The 22177-nt window shown below is 31.7% G+C and overlaps 1 protein-coding gene across 5 annotated transcripts in view; it reads left to right on the top strand.

Moving 5' to 3' along the window:
• NBEA (neurobeachin) overlaps positions 1-22177 on the top strand; it is a 727838-nt gene that overhangs the window by 20912 nt on the left and 684749 nt on the right. The window lies entirely within an intron of this gene.

Raw genomic sequence — 22177 nt, 5'->3', positions numbered from 1 at the left:
ATTAGAAGTCTTCATTTTCTGTAATTAAACTATGATGTAATTTGTAAGAGCAAAAAACTTCGTATGTATAATAAAAACACTTTAATTCATATCATACAGTAGTCTGGAATCTGAACCTAAGGTGTTTGTTGGTGTTGCATGGTGTGGTGTTGACAGCATGCAATCTTGTGTGTTTTAGAACTAAGACTGCAGTAAAGTTGTGTGATGCAACTTGGGCACCTTGGATTCATTACACATTTGATTTTGAATTAATTTTTGGTAGTTGCACATTCAGAAACCTTTTACTGTTGCCAAATTTTTCATGACTTCCACATTTGGTTTTGTGATCCCATATGGGGTTGCAGTTTAAGAAGCTGTGGCCTAAGGCACCAAGAGTTTATGACTTGACTTGCCTATCGGTATGTGCTAGAAGTGGCCTTTTAACCCAAGATTTATTGATTAGGGCCAATCAATCTGATAGGCTAGGCTGATTCTTTGATACATTTCTGCTCTTCTCTGGGGCCAGTCTTGGTCAGTATAATCACACAGTGGTTAGTTTTGTTTTATTGTTTTCAATTGTATTGTTATAATTTTGTAGTCATCTAATGTAATTTCCTTTTTGTGTTTAGTTCACTCTGCATCAGTTCATTTTAAGCCTCCCCAGGCCTGGGTTTTCAGAATTGTTTGGAATTGTTTCTTATTCCATTACAGTAACTTCATGCATTATAATTTTTCTGTTCTCTGATGTTTCCCAGTTTTTAACAGGATTTGTCTTTAGTGTGCTGCAATTACTAATTTATATTTAATACACTTTGCTTTTCCATATTGGTTTTGCATTTTTATCTATGTGTAGTACAGAATGGCAGCAGAAGTCACATATCTAAGATTACCAAGTCATAAACATTATTAAGCACCTACAGTATTACAGGCTTTGTCCTTGCCATTAAGGGGCTTATATGGAATGTATCAAGTACAATATAAGTAAGTAAAATATAAAGTATATTAAAAAGTATCCCCAAAAAAATTTTTTTTTGGGGGGGGGAGGTTTAGCAGACTTATAAAATTGTACAATTCAGGATAGGCCATGTGACGGAAAATAACACCTGGGTCTGTGAATTCTGTGAGGTAGAAATTAGGAGGTGAATAAATTCCAGAAATGTTGGACAACTGTCTAAAGATAAGGAAATAGGAAGGAGTATACTGTAGAAGTGTTACTTGCTGCCCTGTAATGCTCCATAGTAGGGCATGAAAAAAATTAAAATGTAATTGGGAAATGTTTAACCAAAAAAAAAAAAAAGTAGAATATGATAAATAAAATTAATTTGTGGGATTTTTGTTTTTAAAAAATTTATTTAACATTTTATATTTCTCCAATTACATATGAAATATTTTTGTACTATTTTATTATTATACAGTATTTTATACTGTTTAGAATTATTCTAAATGGGCCATTTTTTACAATCTCTTCTTGCAAAGTTTTGTTTGTGATATATAGGAATGCTCATGATTTGTATGGATTTATTTCATGTACTACTACTTTACTAAAATTGTTGTTTCAACTAACTTTTTAGTTGAGTTTTTAGGATTTTCCAAGTAGATCATATCACCTGTAAAAAGAGATTCTGATTCCTTCAATTTCTTTTTTTCTTAATGCTTTTGCTAGGATTTTCAATATAGTATTGAATAATACTGATGCCAATGGACATTTATTTTACACCTGTTCTTCTTGGGAAGGCCTCTGGTTATCCCCATCACTTTAAATAATGTTTGCTGATAGTTTTAGATAAATAGTTATTATTTAAGGAAAAATGCATTTTTACCAATACTTTTAAGTATTGTTGATGTTGTGAGTCACACAGATACTAAGTGTCAAGGGTGAGGCTGACTTTGAACTCAGATGCTCCTTGACTCCAGGTCTCAAGCTCTGTCAACTTCTTTCAAGTGTTTTTCATAAAAATGAGTGTTTAATTTCATCAGAAACTTTTTCTGCATCTGTTGATATAAAACTTTTATTATTGATATGATCAATTAGTTTTTCTTATGTTAAATCATGCTTGCGTTCATTGATGAAGTTGGTACATAGTTTTCTATTTTTACTTCCTGCTTTAAGTATCAGTATCATTTGTTTATAAGAAGAGATTGATAGAATCCTTTCTTTACTTATTATTTCTCATATAATTTGTTTAATATTAGAATTAATTGATCTTTAAATATTTGATAGAATTCACTTGCCAATCCATCTGCTCTTAGTGCTTTTCTCTTAAGATCATGGATTATTCCATTTCTTTAGGCAGATTATATTTTTGTAAATATAATGTAAATTATATTTTTGTAAATATTCTTTCACTTAGGTTGTTAGGGTCATATAATTTGGAAAAATAACTCCTTATAATTGCTTTAATTTCATCTTTATTGTTGATATATTTGCCCTTTTTATTTTTAATGTTAGTGATTTGGTTTTCTTCTCTTTTAAAAAAAATCAGATTAATCAATTGAAAAACAATGAACATTCATTTTTAAAAATTTTGAGTTTTAAATTTGCTCCCTCCTTCAGTTTTGTCCTTCTTCCTCATTGATAAGGCAAGCAGTTTAATAGCTTATATGTGTGCAGTTGTACAAATATTTTCATATTAGTCATAATGTAAAAGAAAACACAGGTAAAAAAGGCAAGAAAAAAATAACAAGAAAAATAAAGTTTAGAAAATATTCTTTAATCTGTATTCACACTATCAGTTTTTCCTTTGGAGATGGGTAGTATTTTTCATCTTAAGTTTTTCTGAATTGCTTTAGTTCATTGTATTGCTGAGAATATTTAAGTCATTCACAATTCATCATTGTACAATATTGATGTTATTATGTATGATGTTATCCTAGCTCTGCTCATTTCATTTTGGATCAGTTCATAGAAGTCTTTTTAAGAAATCTAATATATGCAGTCTTTTTAAACATTTACATTTCAGTCATTTTGAGAAAGAAAAATCTGAACAAAACAGAAAAACCATGAGAAAGAAAAAAAAGTGAAAAATAGTATTCTTAAGTACACAATTAGTCTATATAATTTTTTCTCTGGATGCAGATGGCATTTTCCATCTCAAGTTTAATGGAATTTGATCATTGTATTGGATCTGAGTTAAGTCAACTTAAGTCTAGTGAGATATTTTACATGTTCTATTTTTTGCCTTTTAATTTTTTTTTCAGTGTTTTTTTTTTTTTTTTCTTTCATGGCATCATTAGCTCCCACTTGCCCAATTCCAATGTTTAAGGAATTACTTTCTTTATTGAGCGTTTGTAATTCCTTTTCCCTTTGGTCAACCTGCTTTTTAAGGAATTCTTTAATCAAATTGGTACATTTTTCCTCCTTGTGACCAGTTCTTTTTTCTGTTCATTGGATTTTTGTGTCTTTTTTACCATTTGGCCTATTCTGGTTTTTAAGATATTTTTTCTTCAGTATCTTTTTGTGCTTCTTTTACTAAGTTGATAACTCCCTCCCACTGCTCCCCCGCCAAGATTTCCTTGTACCACTCTTAATTCTTTTCAGAATCTTTCCTCTACCTTTCTTATCTGATTTTTAAAATACTTTTTGAGCTTTTCATCACCTGAGACCAATTCATATATTTTTTTGAGGCTTTGGATATAGCAGTTTTGTCTCTTTTGTGTGCATCAAATTACTCCTCTGTAATTTGTTTGATTTATATGCCTATCAGTTTATGGTACAGTTATTTATCTCATCTTATGTTTTTCATGAGGAATAAACCCATATAAATCATTGACATTTCTTTGTATTACAAACAGAGCCCAACAGCAAAAGATAAAAAGAGAAATTCCATTTACAGTAACTGTAGACAGTTTAAATTTTTGGGAATCTATCTGCCAAGACAAATCCAGGAGATAGATGAATACAAATACAAAATATTTTTCATATAAAGTCAGATTTAAACAACTGGAAAGATATCAGTTGCTAATGGGTAAGTTGAGCCAATATAATAAAATTTCTGTTCTACATAAATTAATCTACTTATTCAATGCTATACCAATCAAACTGCCAAAAATGTATTTTATAGAGCTAGAAATAAAATAACAAAATTCATTTGGAAGAATAAAAAGGTCAAGAATATCAAATGAATTAATGAAGAAAAATGTAAAGGAAGGAGGCCTAGCTATACCAGATCTAAAACTGTATTATAAAGTGGAAGTTATCAAAACCACTTGGCCCTGGTGAAGAAATAGAAACGTGATTATAGTAATTTGTTTGATAAAACCAAAGACTCCAGCTTCTGGGATAAGAACTTGATTTCAGAAAGGCCTGGAGAGACTTAGATGAACTGATGCTGAGTGAAATGAGCAGGACCAGGAGATCATTATATACTTCAACAACAATACTATATGATGATCAATTCTGATGGATGTGGCTGTCTTCAACAATAAGATGAACCAAATCAGTTCCATTTGTTCAATAATGAATAGAACTAGCTACACCCAGCGAAAAAACTCTGGGAAATGAGTGTGAACCACTACATAGCATTTCCGATCCCTCTGCTTTTGTCTTGTTGGGATTCTTTTTGTACAGCAAAATAATGGTTTGGACAAGTATACTTATTTTGTATTTAATTTATACTTTAACATATTTAACATGTATTGGTCACCCTGCCATCTAGGGGGGAAGGAGGGGAAAAATTGGAACACAAGGTTTGGCAATTGTCAATGCTGTAAAATTACTCATGCATATAACTTGTAAATAAAAAGCTATTAAAAATTAAAATAATAAGGTCAAAATGGGTATATGATTTAGGCATAAAGGGTGATACTATAAAGCAAATTAGGAGAGCAAACCTGTCAGATCTTTGGAGAAGGAAGGAATTTATGACTAACAAGAAATAGAGAACATTGTGAATTGCAAAAAAGAATAATTTTGATTACATAAAGTAAAAAGCTTTTGCACAATCAAAACCAGTGCAGCCAGCATTAGAAGAAAAACAGAAAGCGGGGGAACAATTTTTACAGCCAGTGTTTCTGATAAGGGCCTCCTTTGTAAAATAGAGAATTAAGTCACATTTATAAAAATACAAGTCATTCTCCAACTGATAAAAAAAATGGTGAAAGGATATAAATAATTTTCAGGTGAAGTAATTAAAGCCATCTATACTTATGAAAAAACTCTAAATCACAGTTCTTAGAGAAATGCAAATTAAAGCAACTCAGATATAACCTCAAGCTTTTCAGATTGGCTAAGATGACAGGAAAAAATAATGATAAATGTTAGAGAGGATGTGGGAAAACTGAGACACTAATGAATTATTATGGGAGTTGTGCGTTCCAGTCATTCCGGAAAGCAATTTAGAACTATGTCCAAAGGGTTATAAAACTGCACATATAATAATGTGGATAAGGATCAATATGTGTAAAAAGGTTTGCAGCAACTCTTTTAGTGATAGCAAGGAATTGGAAATTGAATGGATTCCCATCAATTGGGAAATGACTGAAAAAATTGTGTTTTATGAGTTTAATGGACTATAATTGTTCTATTAGAAATGATGACCAGACTTATTTTAGAAAAACCTGGAAGAACTTACATTAATGAAGTGAACAGAACCAGAAGAACATTGTATATAGTAATAGTAATAGATTCTGTGATGATCAACTATAATAGCAATATAGTAATCCAAGACAGTAGTGATACAATAGACTTGGGATGGAAGATGCCATGTGCATCCAAAGAAAGAACTATGGAGATTCAACGTGTATAAAAGCATACTGTTTTCTTTTCTTTTCTTTTCTTTTTTTTTTTTTTTTTTTAAAGATTTTTGTTTTCAAAACATATGCGTAAAATTATATGATGAATGATTTTGATGGACGTGGCTCTTTTCAAAAATGAGATGATTCAGGCCAGTTCCAATGATCTTATGATGATGATGAGAGCCATCTACACTCAGAGAAAGATCTGTAGAAACTGAGTATGGATCACAATATAGCATTTTCACTTCTTTTGTTGTTTGCTTGAATATTATTTTCTTTCTCATTTTTTTTCCTTTTTGATTTGATTTTTTTTTGTGTAGCAAGATAACTGTATAAATATGTATGCTTATATTGGATTTACAAATATTTCTTACCATGTTTAACATATATTGGATTACTTGCCATCTAGGGGAGAGGTTGAGAGGAAGGGAGGGAAAATTGGAACACAAGCTTTTTCCAGAGTCAGTGGTGAAAATTATCCTTGCATATGTTTTGAAAATAAAAAACTTCAGTTAAAGTATATATATATAATGCATAGCTTTCAACATTCATCCTAGCAAAGCCTTATGTTCCAAATTTTTTTCCTCCTTCCCTTCCTTCCATCCGCTTCCCTAGAGTAATCCAATATTAAATATGTGAAATTCTTCTATACATGTTTCCACAATTATCAGAAGCATACTATTTTCACATTTTTTTGTTTGTTTGCCTTTTTATTTTCCTCATGGTTTTTCCTTTTTTACTCTTATTTTTCTTTCCCAGCATGACTGATATGGAAATGTTTCGAATTATTGTACATGTATAATCTATCAGATTATATATGTATGTATGTGTGTGTATATATATATATATATATATATATATCAGATTGTTCTTACAGAACAATAATTTTCCATTACATTCATATACCATAATTTATTCAGTCATTCTCCAGTTGATGGGCATCCACTCAATTTCCAGTTTCTTGCCACCATAAGAAGGGCTGCCAGAAACATTTTTGCACATGTGGATCCTTTCACCTTTTTTATGATCTCTTTGGTATACAGGCCCAGTAATTTGATAGCCCTTTGGGCATAGTTTCAAATTGCTCTCCAAAATGGTTGGATCAGTTCACAGCTTCACCAACAATTCACCATTAACTGTTAGAGCTGAAAGAAATCTTGGAGATAATTTTGCCCAATTCTTTCATTTTATAGATGAAGCCTAAAGAAGCTCCTGATTGTATCCTTTTCCTTATCCTCTCAGCTAAGAATAAGGATGAGGCTAACATTTTCCGAGAACTTCTCTTCACTTTCTTCTCATTTTACATCCCCTTAATATCTGTTTATTTAGTCTAGTCTCTGATTAAGAGATGGCTTTTATCAGGGCCAACCCCTCCAAATGAACAATTTCATTTCCTTTTGACTTCTCCAGGATATTGTCTAGAATGTTATATTTTCTCTGTCTTTAATTTTCAGTCTTTCCTTTTGTACTTGTTCATGTGTGTGTGTGTGTGAGTGAGTGAGTGAGAGAGAGAGAGAGAGAGAGAGAATTACAAAGCCATATCTTTTCTGTCCTTAAAAACTTGCAGTAGGACCTATTAGCTTAGCTTTCTTTTTCTCTTTTTCAGTTAAATTCTTTAAAAAACCATCTATACTTAGTGCCTTGCCTCTCATTCTCTTCTAAACCCATCCTCTACAAGGTGGCTTCTGAGCTCACTCTACCAATAATTACTTAGTTACTACTGGCTTTTTTTCAGTCTTCAATTCTTCTTGACATCTCTAACATTTAACACAACTGACCACCTTTGCCTTTTGGATAACTTCTTTTCTCTGGATTTTTATGACATATTCTCTCTTGATATTCCTGTTCTCTAACTGACAATTCATTCTTAAGTCTCCTTTGCTAGATCCATCCATGTCATGCCTACACATAGAAATCTTCAAGACTCTTCCTGGGTCACCTCTTTTCTTTGTGTACTGTCTCACTTTGTGATCTTAACACCTTCCAAGATTTAATATCTATACTGCTGATTTACCCATCTATTTACCTCATTATAGTCTGCCTTTTGAACATTTCAAACTTGATGTTCTACAGATATCTCAAACTTTCAACATGTTCAGAACATATATACTTCATAACTCCCCTCAAATTCACCCTTATTCAGAGCTTCACTGTTATTGTTGAAGGCAGCAGTAGCATTCTAATCATGGTTTGTAATGTCAGCATTGCCCTTAACTCCTTATTCTCTTTCCACATTATATTAGTTGTATCTATAATTTGTTCTTTGAACCACTAGTTATTTAAGTTTTCATCATTAAGTTTCCATTAGGTTTGGTGTAATTTGTTATTCCAAAATTGATTGCTATTTTTACTGTGTTGTAAGCTGCACCTTAAGATTTATTTATTGTGTCTCTGGGCCCTAACACATGGTTAATTTTTATATGATTCTGTTGGTACTGAGCAATATATGCAGTATATAGTAGTATCCCTTATAAGTATTTTAGCTTGAATTTCTCCAGAAATTTATTCATTTGTTTTCTTTTGATTATCTTTTTGTTACAGTTAATACAAATTTGAAAAATTGAAATTTGTCATACTGAAGAAGTCTGTATCTTCTTTTAATTCAGTTTATTTTTTCCCCTGTGGATTTAGATGCTAAGGAATTTGTGGCATATAGCATTAATATTGATAGTGGTTTGTTTGTGGTTCCTATCAGTATAATGTACTTGTTTGACTTTTTATGCTAAGAATTTAGTTTTTGATTTCTTTGAGAGAAAGATTGCAACTCTCTTTTTTTTTTTCACCCGATGCATCATAAATTTTATTCCTACCTCCCATTTTTAATTTCTGTGGATCTTTATTTTTAGGTGTGTTTCTTGTAATCAACAGTCATGGCCCTTTCTTTTCTTATATAAAGTTGCTCTTTTTTTTTTCCCCATATCTTGTTTAATCCATTCAAATTTAAATTCATGAGAATTGAATTTATATTTCCCTCCATTTGTCCCTGATATTTTTCCAAAATAGTATTCTTTACCTCCATTTCTTTTGTGAAGACAATGCTTTTTCTTTTTAGTTATTTTGATTTAATCCAATTTAAAGTAGCCCCATTTCCATTGCCTCTCTTCCCTTTATCCTTAGTCTTTTTGTTTTTTTGAGTCAATCTATGAATTTTTTCTGTTGGCATCATTTGTGTATGTATGTAGATTGCTAAAATTGTGAATTAAGAGTTCACATAATGTGTGCACACAATTTTAGTATTTAATCAATATTAAAGAGTGCATGCATCATTTTTGGTGGAGCTGGATTGATGGAAAAATAAAGTATCAAAGTATTTTTAAAATAGAACTTATGGACTTAACTTAAACTTAAAAAAAAAAAAAAACTGCCTATTTTTCTGCCAAAACTTTTGCTTTTGGAGTGATTAAATAAATATATATATATATATATATCCCAAGGCAGTGGGGGGGTTAAGTGACTTGCCCAAGGTAACACAGTTAGGAAGAATTAAGTATCTGAGACAAGATGTGAACTCGGGTCCTCCTGACTTCAGCACTAACATTATCCACTGCGCCATCTAGCTGCTCTTAGTAACATTTATATAGATTACATACATACTTATGTACATGGAATTATTTTATTTAACTGTAAATGATGAGGTAGTCAGAAGGCTGACATTATAGTATGAAGTTGTGGGGTTCAGAATATCGTCTTGGGTGTGTAGCCTTGGACAAATAAGTCACTGTTAGCCACTCACTGCCTTAGGCTACTCTTTTAAGATTTTAAGTTGATGAAAAAGTATTGATCTGTCTTGGCAGAGGAAATTTCCTGTTTCAATGAAATAAGTGATTAAGTTCTTATTCCTAACTGTAAATAATTGCAAAACTCTTTAGTTGCATTGATAAATGTTATTGTTCATAATAAATGCTTACAAGTTTTTAAACAAGAATAAGCATCCTTGGTAACAAAAAGTTTTAAAAGCTGTTATACATTTTTACCTGTGTAAGTTAAGTAATGTGCTGTAAGTCATTATACTGTATATCATGTTGTACAATTTAGATTTTCTTTGGAGATAATGCTATTTTTCAAGTATTGGTATAAGTTGCTATTAAACAGCATACTCGAGCAAACATTGGAGTGAATTTCAGTTGCAAAGTTCTCTCTAAAGTTTTATAATAGTATAACTTGCACAAGGCTAAAGAGGAAAATTAGCCCCGAAGTAAAATTTTAGATATAAAATTAGAAGTACAAAGGCTACCTATGGTTAGTGGTTAATAAAAGCTCTCTAATCACTAAAAGTTTAATGATTGAAATCTTTCAATGGAAACAGCATATTGTAAATGATAATTATATTGTACTGTCCAAGATTATGATGCTATACTATATTTTTACTTAAGAAATTTTTTATTTTTTGAGTATTTTTGAATGGTTAAGCCATCTTGTCAAGAAGTAATTTTTTTCCTTTACTTTTATGACTTTATTGTGTCCAAAAGACCATTTCCCTCAAAAAAGATATATCTGACACTGAAATGTAGGCAGATAGGAAATGATTGACTTATAAATTGGTAATTTTGTTGAGACATATTTTTAAAAATAGTATCTTTTCCCAATTACATGTAAAGATAATTTTTAACAATCATTTAAAAAAGATTATGAGTTCCTGATTTTTTCTTATCTCCCCCTCCCTGAGACAGGAAACAATTTGATATTGGTCAAGCAAAACATATTTCATATTACTTACATTATAAAAGAGGATTTATTTATATTATTCATTATTATTATATTATTATTTTTATTTTTTATTTAATTATTTATATTAAAGAAGATTTATATAAAAAAAGATGTGGGAAAAACTCACAACAAATAAAGTTAAAAACAATATCCTTCCATATGCATTCAGGCTCCATCAGTTCTTTCTTGGACTGTGAATAGATAGCATTATGTCATCATGATTGCTTTGGAATTGCCTTGGATCATTATATTGCTGAGAGGAGCTACTTCATTTGCAGCTGATCATTATACAGTATTGCTGTTACTGTATACAATATTCTCCTGGTTCTTTAATATTCATTTTGCATCATTTCATGTAAGTCTTTCCAGGGTTTGTCTAAAGTCAGCCTCCTGTCCCTTTCTTATTGCACAATAGTATTCCATTATAATCAATCATATACCACAACTTGTTCAGCTTTTCCTTAAGTTGATGGTCATCTTCTTAGTTTTCAATTATTTGCCACCATAAAAAAATAGTTATAAATATTTTTGTATAACCATTTTGGAGAGTAGTTTGGAACTATGCTCAAAAAGTTATCAAACTGTGCATACCCTTTGATCCAGCAGTGTTACTACTGGGCTTATATCCCAAAGAGATTATAAAGAAGGGAAAAGGACCTGTATGTGCACGAATGTTTGTGGCAGCCCTCTTTGTAGTGGCTAGAAACTGGAAACTGAATGGATGCCCATCAGTTGGAGAATGGCTGAATAAATTGTGGTATATGAATATTATGGAATATTACTGTTCTGTAAGAAATGACCAACAGGATGATTTCAGAAAGGCCTGGAGAGACTTACATGAACTGATGCTGAGTGAAATGAGCAGGACCAGGAGATCATTATATACTTCAACAACAATACTATATGATGACCAGTTCTGATGGACCTGGCCATTCTCAGCAAGGAGATCAACCAAATCATCTCCAGTGGAGCAGTAATGAACTGAACCAGCTACGTCCAGAGAAAGAACTCTGGGTGATGACTAAAAACCATTACATTGAATTCCCAATCTCTATATTTATGCCCACCTGCATTTTTGATTTCCTTCACAAGCTAATTATACTTATTGTGTATCTAATTTATATTTTAATATATTAAACATCTACTGGTCATCCTGCCATCTGGGGGAGGGGGTGGGAGGGTAAGAGGTGAAAAATTGGAACAAGAGGTTTGGCAATTGTTAATGCTGTAAAGTTACCCATGCATATAACCTGTAAATAAAAGGCTATTAAATAAATAAAAATAAATAAATATTTTTGTATAAGTAGTCCCTAATGCCCTGCCTTCTCATTAATCTTTTTGAGATACAGACCTAATAGTGGTATTGCTGGACCAAAAGTTCTGCAGTTTTATTGTCTTTTATATTTCCAGATTGTTCTCTAGAATGGTAGGGTAAGTTAATAGCCCCATCAACAATGCATTAGTGTGGGGCAATTTTTTGTAGAGCAAAAGATATGGGCTATAGTGATTATAATATTATATTTATATTGTAAACTTTTGTAAAGTTTTATTTTGGTACCTCATGGTAGTGAAAAGACCCTTTGTTTTTAAAAGCTATTCCAGCCTAAAGTAAAACTGAAAAATTATACAAAGATGGAAGAAATATTTAGCAGGGGCTTAACAATGTGCTGTTTAAAGACTGGCCTAAAGTTTTGAGATACTTCTATCTTGAAAGTTAGCTACTTGATATGGACGATGAATGAAGGAACGAAAAAGTATTAAAGATTTACTAGAAAGTCATAGCAATCTGTGAAAAATCAAGGAAGCAGGTGTAAAGTGAGGTGGTTCTTACTCTAAAGGAGCTTACATTCTGATGAGAGGAAAACAGTACATATATAGTAGTATGGCTATGGAAGGAGGTGTTTAGCAAATCACAGGGATGCTGACTGGAGCCATACTTAAGTCATTTGACATATGTCTCTTTCAAAAAAGAAAGTTGATAGAATGGTTGCCTTTTCATTTCCAGACCTGTCATCCTCTCCTTTTTTAAGTTTTATAGGCCAGTTTGCATCCTAGCAAAGAAATTATTCAAATTGAGGAGTTGATCAGAAATTGTACACCTTTTGGTTTATCTTATAAAATTTATTTCACCTTTGAGGCAAAAACTAGAGTATGAAATGAAACAATGCATAACTGAGATTTAGACAGACATTTTACTTCCCTTGTTACAAAATGTCTTTTTGTTCTATTCATCCCAGCAAATCACTATCAAACAGATAGTGAATAGTAAAGAATGATCAATGATAATGATTTCTTCTGTGTTGTATATTTGAAGTTATTTTGATTTTTAGTTTGTTTTTTTTTTTTTGCTTGTTGTATAGTTAGCCATTGGGAATTATAATTCAACACTCTTCATTTATTTAGGTCTTCCTTTAGCTAAAAGATAACTTGAAAAAATGTTTTAAAGTTTTTTGAAATTATTTTGAGTTTTTCATCAGCATTCTGGCAGATCTTTTCAAAAGTCAGTAAATCTTTCATTTATTAATTAAAGTGGTGTTTCTATTTGTAGTGTTGTGATATCACTCTCAAAAGTTTTAATGTTATTTTTATTGATGTTTTTTGTTTCTATAATCCTTTCAGAACATTCCTACCTCCCTTATTAAATAGTAGTTCCTTGAATAAATGAAAAATTGTGTTAATTGCAAGGGATACAAATAGAAAAATGACAATCCCTTTTCTCAAGGAGCTTACTTATATAATTGGGGGAAATAAACATGTATGGGATAATTCAGCTTTCTGGGAGGTTAGAAAGGCCTGCAAGTCCTGATGATGCTATCATAGGATTGAGCCCCCAAGTATTTAGAAAAACATACTAGGGAGGTTTTGTGTTCAGATGACAAGGAAAGGAAAAGGGGAATTTACTGATAGTATTATTGAATTACTTTTTAGGCACTTGGCTCTGATGGGCTCTGTGATGTTTTTATGGGGTCTGGGCAGGTATGTCAAGAAAAGAGAGTTAAAAGTATCCTTTTAACAAGAAATAAAAAACAGAAGCAAAAAAACTAAGTTAACCCAAACTAACCAAAATTTGTTATTATCCCAAGCATGCTGGATTTGAAATGAGAGGACCTTGGATTATTTAACCTCTGTGGGCCTCAGATTCTCATCTGTAAAGTAAGGGGGTTGAATTAGGTGACCTCTAAGGTCCCTTCCACTAAATCTGTGATCCTGTAATCTATCAACTTCTGATGAAGACACCAATCTTAATTAGCTCATTTCTGGATTTGGAGTGAGTCAAGGATTCATATTTTCTTTTTTTCTTTTATTTTTTTTGGGGGGTTCAGAGCTTTCTTTTTTTTTTTAATTAAAGCTTTTTATTTTCAAAACATATGCATGGATAATTAACTCTTCCCATATGTTGTCATCTTTTAAATTTTTCAGCTATGAGGTAAAATCTCAAAGTCATTTTGATTTGCATTTCTCTTACCATATTATCTTTCATATGGTTTCAAATATTTGCAGTTTTTTTGAGTATTAACATAATTTATATGTTGATGAATATCTTTTGTTTTTACATACATTTGTTAATTCCCTATATCTTGGATATCAGGCTTTTTGAGATTTATTTGATAAAGATTTTTCTGAACCAACTACTGAGTTTTGTTAATTGGCAATAGTTTTCTTACAGAAACTTTTCAAATTGTAAATGATTCCAAACTAGAAGAGATTACTAACCCAGTAGATGACAAAGAATCTTGACAAGGTAGAACAGATCAATCTAATAATATAAAATTCAGCAGAGTTAATTGTAAAAGTTAGCAATTTAATATGAAAAATCACCCTACCAAATGGAACATTTGAGAGTCATTGTTAGACAATATATATATATATAAAAATCTTTAATTGCATTAAGAAAGAATCATAACTTCTTGGAATAAGAAAGTAATTCCACTGCAATTTTTCCTCCCCAGATGACAATTGAAATAATTTGAGTTCTTGACATCCCAATTTTAGAAAGACATTGATGAACTGAAGTGAGTTGAGAAGAAGGTAACTACAATGATGAAGGGCCTTGGCCATGTCAAAACTGTCATAGTTAACCTGAATAAAAAGAAGATTCAGAGGGAGTATGATGGCCATCTTCAAACTTGAAAGGCTATTTTGTGTAGAGAGGATTAGATGAGTCCCAGAGCATGACTACTTCTTAATAAAACTGTGCTACTTTTGTAAGCACTGCTCCTCTTTCTAAAAATTCATCAACTGTCACTTTAATGATTTGTCCTAGAATTTTACCTGAAATTGAAGTCAATGTTATTGGGTTTTTAGTTTGCAGACTTTCTCTTTAATTTAAAAAAAAGTTTGGGAACTGTTGTTCCAGAATATAAAACTAGAACTACCTAGTGGTACAGAAGCAGATACTTGATTGTGAGGATTGAAAACCATAATTTTGTTCATTGGAATGGACTACAAATGGTGCTTAGAGAAACATTACCCATGAGTCACAAAACAAACTTAGATATGTCATAAATGTTAAATAATTGCACAGAAATATTGCTGTCTTAAAAAATATCCATTCAGTTTTTGTAAAATTATTTTCCATTTTCCAGTATGCCATGGCATTTCCCTAGTTTTTTTTAAACATCTGGTAATGCTTAGCTTGGACTAAGGGATTTGGATCAAGGGAAAAGGAAATTGGGGAGAGTTTGATACAAGAATCTTCCGACTTTTCCCTTATTTCTTTGTGGATATACAAAAAGAATACATTATAATTTGATTTTTTGATATAACATAAAAAAGGGAATAAATATGAAAGGATGATGGAAATAAGGTGGGAAAGGGAAAAAAAACCACATCCCAAAGAGGATAAAACTTACATTCTGAGGGTTTAGAAGGGGAGGAAATTTGTAATCTTCTCCATCAATTACCAAAGAGAAAATAATTGACATTTGTTTTAGAAAATTCTCTCTCCCCATTAAAAAAGGAAAAGGGAAAAAAAAATAAAAAGGAAGGGAAAAATTCAAAGGGGGAAAATTCTAAAGAGGGTAAATCATGATCAAGTGGGCATAGTTCAAAAGGGAAAGATTTGGAGGACAAAAAAGTAAACATAATCTGGGGTTTTAGATGGAGCCCAATTTATAATTTAACTTAAATAATGGGATAACTCCCCAAAAAGGGGCAAACAACTGGATCAAAAGTCAAACCCTACAATATTTTTTACAAGAAAACACATTTAAAGCAGGGAAATACATACAAGAAAAAAAGTACAAAAATCTATTATCTTCAGGTGAAAAAAAAAAGGGGCATCCTTATCTCAATCAATGCAAAAATAATCTAATTAAAAAAAAGAAAAACCATCCTCAAAATAAACAAAAACATATCAAATTAATCATATATGCAATGGTTGGCATCCCTTTCAAAGGAGGAAGAATTGAAGAAAAAAAAAAACAATAGGGAATCTCAACCACCTCAAAATTAACAAACAAACCACAAAAAAAAAGAAAAAATAAAAAAAAAGAATAAAAATTTTAGTTAATCTTTAGAAATTAAAACGAAAGGAAATACTTTCTTCTTTGCATTTGAACCCATTCAAAAATTACCATATTAAACATAAAACCCTTAAATTAAATAAAAAAAAATAAATCTTTTTTTCAATCCCAAATAAAACACATTCAACAAAAATTAAAATAAAAAATTTAAACAAACAATCTTATCTTAAAGAAATTGAATGCAAATATTAAATACAATTAATTTCACCAAAAATGAAAAGAGATGTCATACCAAAAGGAAATCAGCCAAATAATAAAAGGGAAATTTTATATCTTTAAGGCTTACTTAAAAAAAAAAAAAAATTATAATTCCAAAAAAAAATAAAAAACCCCCAATCATACTAAATTTGAAATTTAAAATTAAAAAGAAATTAAAAAAATTGAAAGTAAAAAAACTATTGAACTAATTAAAAAAACTAAGATTGTTCTATAAAAAAAAAAAAAATTTTAACAATTAAAAAGGAGGGAAAAAAGTTAGAGTCTTAAAAGAAAAGGGAGAACTTTCCACAAAAAGGGTTAGAAAAAAATTATTTTTCAACTTTATCCAAAAATTTATAACCTAAGGAAAATGGATTCTACCTAAAAAAACTTTGAAAAAGGAAATAAGCTTAATATTCCATTTAGAAAAAAAAAAACAGGGAATTAAAAACTCCCCTAAGAAAAATCCCCAGGCCAAATATTTACATGAAATTTACCAAACATTTAAAAACAATTCCCAATTTTAAAAAATTATTTATAAAAAAAAAATCCTAAAACTTCAACACAAACATGGTACATACCTAACCAAGGTTGAAAACAAAAAAAAATTAAACCAATCTCCCAGAAATTGATCTAAAATCTTAAGAATTAGCAAAAACTAAAAAAAAATATCCCCAGATAAACACCATATCAAGAATTTATACCAAAATCATTTTCAATATTAGAAAACTATCAATATAATTGGATATTAATAATCAAATTAAAAAAACCACATGATCATCTCAATAGATGCAGAAAGAGCATTTGACAAAATCCAACATCCATTCCCTATTAAAAACACTTGAGAATATAGGAATAAATAAAAGGAAAAACTTTTCCTTAAAATAATCAGCAGCATCTATTTAAAACCATCAGTAAGCATCACATGTAATGGGGACAAACTGCAACCATTCCCAATAAGATCTGGAGGGAAACAAGGTTGCCCACTATCACTGTTACTATTTAATATTGTATTAGAAACGCTAGCTTTGGCAATAAGAGCTGAGAAAGAGATTAAAGGAATAAGAATAGGCAATGAGGAAACCAAATTATCACTCTTTGCCAAAAATATGATGGTATGTATACTTAGAGAACCCCAGAGATTCTACTAAAAATTAGAAATAATCCCAACTTTTAGAAAGTTGCAGGATAAAAATAAACCCACATAAATCATCACATTCTTATATACTTAAAAATCCAAAGCCAGTTACAAAAGAAATTCCATTTAAAGTAACTACTGATAATATAAAAATTTAGGAATTTATCTGCCAAGGGAAAATCAGGAAATTTATGGAAAATTAAGAACTTTTCACAAATTAAGTCTGATCCCAATTGAATAATATTAAATGTCTTGGATAGGGGAAAAATAATAAAGTGAAATATTATAAACTAATTTATTTAGCTATACCAATCAGACTCCCAAAAAACTATTTTAATGACCTAGAAAAAATAACAACAAAATTCATATGGAAAAACAAAAGGTCAAGAATTTCAAGGGAATTAATGAAAAAAAAATCAACTGAAGGTGGCTTAGCTGTACCAGATCTAAAATTATATTATAGAGCAGCAGTTACCAAAACCATTTGGTATTGGCTAAGGAATAGATTAGTTGATCAGTGGAATAGGTTAGGTTCAAGGGATAAAACAGTCAACAAATATAGTAACCTAGTCTTTGACAAACCCAAGGACCCCAGCTTTTGGGATAAGAACTTACTGTTTGATAAAAATTGCTGGGAAAATTGGAAACTAATATGGCAGAAACTAGGCATTGATCTACACTTAAAACCGTACACCAAGATAAGGTCAAAATGGGTTCATGACCTAGGCATAAAGAATGAAATTATTAATAAATTAGAGGAACACAGGATAGTTTACCTCTCAGACCTGTGGAAGGGGAAGGAATTTATGACCAAAGAACTAGAGATCATTACTGATCACAAAATAGAAACTTTTGACTATATCAAACTGAAAAGTTTTTGTACAAACAAAACTAATGCAGACAAGATTAGAAGGGAAGCAATAAACTGGGAAAATATTTTTAAAGGTTCTGATTAAGGCCTCATTTCCAAAATATATAGAGAATTAACTCTAATTTATAAAAAAATCAAGCCATTCTCCAAGTGAAAAAGGGTCAAAGGATATGAACAGACAATTCTCAGGTGAAGAAATTGAAACTTTTTCTAGTCGTATGAAAAGATGCTCCAAGTCATTATTAATCAGAGAAATGCAAATTAAGATAACTCTAAGATACCACTACATACCTGTCAGATTGGCTAAGATGACAGGAAAAAAATGATGATTGCTGGAGGGGATGCGGGAAAACTGGGACACTAATACATTGTTGGTGGAGTTGTGAACAAATCCAACCATTCTGGAGAGCAGTTTGGAACTATGCTCAAAAAGTTATCAAACTGTGCATACCCTTTGATCCAGCAGTGTTACTACTGGGCTTATATCTCAAAGAGATCATAAAGAAGGGAAAGGGACCTGTATGTACATGAATGTTTGTGGCAGCCCTGTTTGTAGTGGCCAGAAACTGGAAACTGAGTGGATGCCCATCTGTTGGAGAATGGCTGAATAAATTGTGGTATATGAATATTATGGAATATTACTGTTCTGTAAGAAATGACCAACAGGATGATTTCAGAAAGGCCTGGAGAGACTTACACGAACTGATGCTGAGTGAAACGAGCAGGACCAGGAGATCATTATATACTTCAACAACAATACTATATGATGACCAGTTCTGATGGACCTGGCCATCCTCAGCAGTGAGATCAATGAAATCATTTCCAATGGAGCAGTAATGAACTGAACCAGCTACGCCCAGAGAAAGAACTCTGGGAGATGACTAAAAACCATTACATTGAATTCCCAATCCCTATATTTATGCCCACCTGCATTTTTGATTTCCTTCACAAGCTAATTGTACAATATTTCAGAGTCTGATTCTTTTTGTGCAGCAAAATAACGGTTTGGTCATGTATACTTATTGTGTATCTAATTTATATTTCAATATATTAAACATCTACTGGTCATCCTGCCATCTGGGGCAGGGGGTGGGAGGGTAAGAGGTGAAAAATTGGAACAAGAGGTTTGGCAATTGTTAATGCTGTAAAGTTACCCATACATATAACCTGTAAATAAGAGGCTATTAAATAAAAAAATAAAAAAAAAAGACTTGTTGCTTGGTATTCAGATTTACCATCCTGAAAGTTACTCCTGCGGTGAGTGTCATAAATTATGCTCTCACAATTCTCATTTCTGCAATGTAGTGTGCTACCATACTCTCCTTCACAGTACTTTCTCCACCTTTAAGTGTTTACAAATCATTTTCCTATGTTTTGTAATATTTATTTGTATATTCCTGAACTTATTATTTCTGAATTTCTTTCCTGTTGTATTAATATGCTTATGTTCAAGGCTTTGAGTTCGGTCCTTCCTAAATATTTATGAATTATACTTTTTTTTTTTTTTTGGTGCTTATTTTCTCCTATTGCTCACTTTGTAACTTTCTTCCTTCTGATGGTGGTTTCCATGGAGCTGAGTTTAAAAAGCTCCTCAGCCTCCTCCCATTTGGGGCAATTTATAGTTCACCAGCCCAGGCCTCACTGCTAAATCTGAAAGTTTGGAGTAGGAGGAGATGGAGGTTAAGGTATGTTTTTGAACTCTGTTTCAAGCCCAGACACATGTCTTTTCCTACCTTCTCTTCCCCAAAGTCTTCAATTTAATGCCTTTACAATCATCTCTCTTTCTCCAATTTGAGAGCTCCGTCTTCTTCCCTCTTCATTCCTCTTCATTGTCTCTTATTGCTCAGGTGCCCCACTATGTCACTAATCTTTATTCTCTCCCTGTGGCCTGACTCCTTTCCTACTTCCTATAAAACCCTCACTTTCTTTACTAATTATAAGTTAGTTATTTTGGGGGGGTAATGTTTTACACATACACATTCTTTATCCTTTCTGATCCTTCTAGCCAAACTTCTTGAAACAGTTGTCTATTATGCATGCCTCCACTTTGTTTCCTCTCATTTTCTTCTTAACCTTTTACAATCTGGCTTTTAGCCTTACTGTTCCATTGAAACAACTTTACCCAAAGATCTCTTAGTTGTCAAATCCAAAAGATCTTTCCTCAGTTCTCAGTCTCCTCATCTTCCATGCATTAAAACTGTTGACCACATTCTTTTCTGGTTCTCTTCCTACTTTTCTGATTACTCTCATTCTCCTTTGTTGGAATCTCTTTCACATAAATGCTCTCTAATGGTAGGTGTCTTTCCTGGACTGTCTTCTCTTCTCCCTCTATACTGCTTCCCTTGGTGATTTCATTAGCTTCTATTGGCTCCAATTGCCATGTCTGTGCTGATGTTTCTCAAATTTACCTTTCCTGTCCTGATTTCTCTGCAGACCTCTAACTTCATATTTTTAATTTTCGGCCAACTTGAATTAATATCCTAAAGACATTGAGATCTCAAAACAATTCACTTATGCTTCCTCAGACTCTTTCTTTGTGTTAGTTTTCTTTTATTATTGAGGATATCATCATCCTACTTAGTCTTGCAGCCTCAGAGTCATCTTCAGCCCCTCAATTTCTTTCACCCTCAATATATCCAGTTTATTGCCATGGTCTGTCAGTTTTACTTTTGCAACATTTCAAATACATTTTCCCTTTTGATATTATGTATAGGCCCTTATAACTTCATTTTGGGACTATTGCAATAGTTTCCTGCTGGGACAGCTTTCTGGTGGAAATGCCTACCTCAAGTTTCTTTGATTGTCCTTCAATCTGGAATGCTCTTCTTCCTCAACTTCATTTATAGACTTGGCCTGGCTTCCTCTTAGTTTCAACTAAAATCCCATCTTTTATAGGAGCTTTTTCCAAACTCTATTAATTCTAATGCCTTCTCAATTTTAATTACTTCCCATTTATCCTATATTTTGTATGTGTTTGTTTACCTGCTGTCTCCTCCATTAGATTGTGAACTCCCTGCAGGCAGGAATTTTTGTATCCTCACTGCTTATAAATGTTGACAAATTGATCAATTAAGGGAAAATTATTTTAACTTGCATGAGGAAAAGAATCTGGGTATTGCTCCTGCCACATATGCAATGTTTCTCCTCCGAGATTATAAACTTTTGTGATTGTGGTATCTTGTTAGCCATCAATAAATATTTGTTGAATGAACTCAAAACTCCCTGGGTTTTCCCCCTCATTAATAAGGAAGTTAGATCTCTAGGTTCTGTCCCTTGCAAAAATTCTTAGAAATAGTAATTGGCTTTCATGTTATATATCTTTAAAAGAGTAAAACCTTCCATCAAGTATGAATAAATCAATTTTATTTATAGTCATTCATAATTTTTTTTTGTTTCTAGATCTAAGATTTTATCCATTTGCCAGATTCCCAATGTGTAAACACTGTGATACAAATCAGCAACTGTGCCATAATATCTTCAATCATAAAGCCAAAGATTTTGTCAGAAGTACTTTTATTAGTCTCAAGATTCTTTCCTCAGTAAAGTCCTAATGTGATATATTAGTTTGGTTTAGGAGTAATCCTAATTTCTTGAAAATTATTTTAATAAAATGAAAACTCTAGCAGGTTCCAGAAGGAAGAAAAACTTCATATGTACCTGGTGATGTCCATTTAAAGCGGATGAACCTAGTAACATATGGGAAAAACTAATTACTTTTTCATTTTTAAAAAGTAGTTTAATTTTAAGATTCTGAACCTGACTTAAGAAAAAAGCAAGCTAATAAAGTTGTGATCTTTAATTGATCAAGGAAATTGCAGCTGGGGCACTATTACAACTGGAAATGATGGGAAGCTAGTTCTTATAATAAAGTAGTGGGTTGAGGGAGAGGGGCTGCTGGTGGGAGGTGTTGGAACCTTCCTTTATTTCACTAGATAAGTTATTTTGAATACCAAATGAAATTTCCTAAAGAAAACTTGAAAATTTAGGACTGGAGAGACTTTAGGACTTTTACAAAATAGATTGTGA

The sequence above is a fragment of the Sarcophilus harrisii genome, chromosome 3 (assembly GCF_902635505.1).
Source record: "Sarcophilus harrisii chromosome 3, mSarHar1.11, whole genome shotgun sequence".
Taxonomy (NCBI): Eukaryota; Metazoa; Chordata; class Mammalia; order Dasyuromorphia; family Dasyuridae; genus Sarcophilus; species Sarcophilus harrisii.
Note: the sequence above shows the minus strand (reverse complement) of the source record. Positions and strands in the feature narration are given on the sequence as shown.